The sequence below is a fragment of the Mastomys coucha genome, unplaced genomic scaffold (assembly GCF_008632895.1).
Source record: "Mastomys coucha isolate ucsf_1 unplaced genomic scaffold, UCSF_Mcou_1 pScaffold21, whole genome shotgun sequence".
NCBI lineage: Eukaryota > Metazoa > Chordata > Mammalia > Rodentia > Muridae > Mastomys > Mastomys coucha.
In genome coordinates this window covers 24,161,546-24,165,496 of record NW_022196904.1, presented here as the reverse complement: position 1 = coordinate 24,165,496, position 3,951 = coordinate 24,161,546, and the positions used below count along the sequence as shown (strand labels likewise).

The 3,951-nt window shown below is 47.5% G+C and overlaps 1 protein-coding gene and 1 long non-coding RNA gene across 2 annotated transcripts in view; both read left to right on the top strand.

Moving 5' to 3' along the window:
• Positions 1-3,951, top strand: part of Gapdhs (glyceraldehyde-3-phosphate dehydrogenase, spermatogenic) — a 16,354-nt gene that overhangs the window by 1,553 nt on the left and 10,850 nt on the right. The gene's annotated exons all lie outside the window — the stretch shown is intronic.
• LOC116101993 lies at positions 1,210-1,765 on the top strand. The gene is made up of 2 exons (XR_004122968.1): positions 1,210-1,259; positions 1,686-1,765. It is a non-coding gene; the product is annotated as an uncharacterized LOC116101993 (long non-coding RNA).

The following is a 3,951-nucleotide window of genomic DNA, read 5'->3' as shown; positions in this document are numbered from 1 at the left end:
TCCCACTGAGCTCTCTCACTGGTCCAACGTCCCCCTCCTGTGACCATATAGATGGAAACTCTGGGAAGACAGGCATCCTCAAGGTCACCAGTGAGCACATGGTCACTGCCACCAGTGAATGCTGACTGGTATCTTGAGAGATTCTCAGTTCAGTTAGAAACTCCCAGGGACTATTCCCAGACCTAAATTTCCTAGAGCAAGGTTTTTCCTCGGGTGATTCCTGCCATAAGCATTTGGGCCTCACAGAACTGGATCCATTATTAGACAGGGTCCGGAAATGACCTTGGACATGTAAGAGTGGGGTGGAGTGTAGTTTGCTTTAACATGTGGGAGGTCCTGGGTTTTCCTCCAGCACTAAGCATGGCTCAGTTGAGAGAAGTACCTGGCATCAAGACCCACATGGTGGAAGGAAAGAACAGACACCTGCAAGCTGTCCAGACCTACACACACACACACACACACACACCACATACTCAAACACAATATATATACACACAATACATACACACAGCACCATTGTGCTGTCAGTGTGGTGGTATGTCACTTACATAAACACTGCACATACACAACCAATCAATCATCAGCCAATATTTTAAGCCAGGCAGTGGTGGCACATACCTTTAATCCCAGCACTTGGGAGGTAGAGGCAGGCAGATTTCTGAGTTCAAGGCCAGCCTGGTCTACAGAGTGAGTTCCAAGACAGCCAGAGATATACAGAGAAACCCTGTCTCAAAAAACATAATAATAATAATAATAATAATAATAATAATAATAATAATAATAATAGTTATTAACAGGAATAACAATAATAGTTACTGTTATTGTTATTATTTTAAAATCCTGAGGGGCTGGGGAGGTGGCTCAATTGCAGAACACTTGTTTAGAGCATCCTAAGGCTCTGTGTTCAAACTGCAGGATTGAAAGAAAAAAGAAAAGGTGAAGCAGAGAGGAGACCGTTCATGTTCATCATTTCTCTGGGCTCTCGGATAGTGCATGTGTGGCCATGTTGTTCAGTAGTTATGTAAGATCCCATAATGTAGTGCAGGCTGACCAAAACCTCAGAGCCACTCTCCCGCTTCCAGCTTTCCTGGAGCTGAGATTTTAGGCATGCACCTCATCACCATGTTTTCTGGGTTTTTGTTTTTGTTTTGTTTTAGAAAGGATCTCATTATAAATCCCTGGCTGGTCTTGAACTCATTGTGTTGACCAGGCTGGCCTCAGTCTCACAGAGCCCTGCCTCCTGAGTGCTGGCACTAAAGGTATGTGCCTGGCGTATCATGTATTTTTCTAAGTTAAGGCATGTGTAGGCTGGGGTGTGGCTCTATGGCAGAACAAAAGATCAGCGCATGTGAGAACCTGGATTCAGTCTCCAATGCATGCCTCTGCCAAGAAAATAATCTATGTGCTTGAGATTTTTAGTACTAAACCTCTTACATATTTAATTGACCATAGCATAATGTAAATATAATGTCTGTGTCTGTAGGGTCAGAGGGCAGGGGTTGAAACAGGACTTAGGTCATTAGACATTCGACAAGTGTGCTACTGATTTCTCTCTCTCCCTCTGTGTGTGTATATCTCTATGTATGCATGTGCATATATATATACCTGTGTGTATGTATGTGTGTGTAACTCACAGTATCCATGCATCTCTCTGTATGTGTTTCTGTATGTGTGTCTATACACAGGTGTCTGCAGAGGCAGAGAAGCTAGAGGTCATGAGACACCTGATGTTAGCATTGGGAGAAGAAGTCAGGTCTCCACATGAGCATGTCCTTAGTCCTCTGACAAGCTCTCCAGTCTGGTCTAAGTTTTCAATTTCTTTTTTATGTCTGAGTGCTTGCCTGCATGTATGTAAGGACCCTGTGCCTATGGTACCTGCAGAGGTCAGAAGAAGGCATCAGACCTTCTGGAACTGGAGCTACACAAGGTGGTATGTTACTACGTGGGTGCTGGGACCTGAACTAGGGTCCTCTGTAAGAGCAATAAGCGCTCTTAACTGCTGAGTGCCTCTCCTGTCCCTCACGCTGAGGGTTTAATTTCTGGATTCTTAGTGCTTGGGGGTGTGGGGTGAGAGGGTGTAACACACATGGTGAGCCCATAACGGCCGGTCAGGAGCTGCTGCTGTCTGTAAGGTGCAGGGACCTGAACTCAGGTTGTCAGGTTTACACAGCGAGGGGGTTTTGTGAGTGAGTTAACTCAGGAGCCTTACACGAGTTCACAAATCTTCCTTCAACCACAGGCACACGTAGAGGGTCGATTTCAGAAGCCATGCAGCATAAGACACTGGATCCATTCTAAATAAAATATTTGAGTATTTTTGTGGGTGTTGAAGACTAAATTCAGAGGTCTTCTGCCTGCTTGGCAAACACTCTACCACTGAGTTGTGTTCTAGTCCCTTAAAATGAAGTTTTAGAATAAACGTTCAAAAAAATTTATCTTACATATAAGACAATAACATCACTGTTGAAATATTCTCTACATAGAAAATTTTAATTCATTTTGCCACATACTCTGTGATACTTTTATTTATGGAATCACTTTTTTAAATTTTTAATCTTATTGGTGTTTGTGTGCGCGCCTGCAAACTCCAGTCAGGTCAATGTGTAGGTCTGAGGCCGCTCACGAGCCATCCTGTCTTTTCTTTTACCAAGTAAGGCAGGCTTTCTTGTTTCTGCAGCGTTCTATACTCCTGCCTAGCTGACCCATGAGAGTCTGGCCTTAGAGACCCAAGCCATCACACCTGACTTTTTAATATATCCTATGTTTATTGAAAACATGAGAGACTCCATACTTGATCATTCTCAACACTCTCTACTCCCTCCCAACTCCTTGGGGTTTTTGTCTTGATTCCTTTTGGTACTCCACTGACTCAATTTGGGCTGTGCTTAAGGGGTCTGGGGCCATCCACTTGGGGCATCGTTGACACCCTTAAAGGAAAGGGATTCTCTCTCCCCCAGGAGTCACCAGCAATCCGTAGATCCCCAGGCAGAGGCGGGTGCTTGTGAGACTCTATCCTCCATGCTGGAAGGCTAACTGGCATGATCTCGTGCAGGCCTGATGGAGGCAGCTATAGCTGCTCTGCTTCTCCTCCTCCATCTCAGGCTTTTATACTTCTGCCTCCCCTTCTGCTGTTAGGACTGCCTCAGTTATAGACAGCATCTGAGAGGACAGAACCCAAGCAGCCAAGGGGAGACCTGTGAGGGAGTCTAGGGGAGAGCACACACAGTGGAGAGCAAGGAAACTCCTCAGAGATCCAGGAACAGCATGGAGCAGGTGGACCAGGGGAGGGAGGAAGACAGATGGTGGCCATGAGCTTCTGTGTGAACCTAGGGGGGGTCCCACTCTGGATACCAGAGGGTGGCCTGGAAATCCTCAGTGTGGGACTCTCAAAGGCTTCTGGAAAGTGGGTTGATGTCTCCACCCTGCACACCACTTCCTCTGTGATGTCACTGGGCAATGTGACAACATCAGAAGCTCAGGAGCCACTGGGACCTTGGGAGCTTCACACCTCAGTAACACCACAGAGGGGCCCAAGACAGCCAGGCCATGAGATCTTAGGCCATGTCGAGACGTGACGTAATCCTAACCAATGTTACTGTTGTCCAGCTGAGGCGGGACCCATGTCCATGTCCATGCCCATGCCCGTGTCCGTGTCCGTGTCCGTGTCCGGGTAAGGAGGGTCATTGGGGGTGGCCCTGGGAAGAGGAGGAAAGTGTGGTCTGGGAGTCTCTACACCCTTAATGCTCTCTACCAGGTGCCCCTGAAGGCACAGGCTAGGGTGGGCCCTTCAGGCCTCTAGCCTCTGGGATCCTTCCCTTCCCCACTCCCACAGCTACCAGGTGAGGCCTGGGTGTTCACCCCCATTCTATGGAGGCCAGCAGAAGTCGAGAGGGCAAGCCTCCTGCCAGGCTCCCAACCAAGGAAGGAATGGTGGAGCTGGGATTCTCCCGG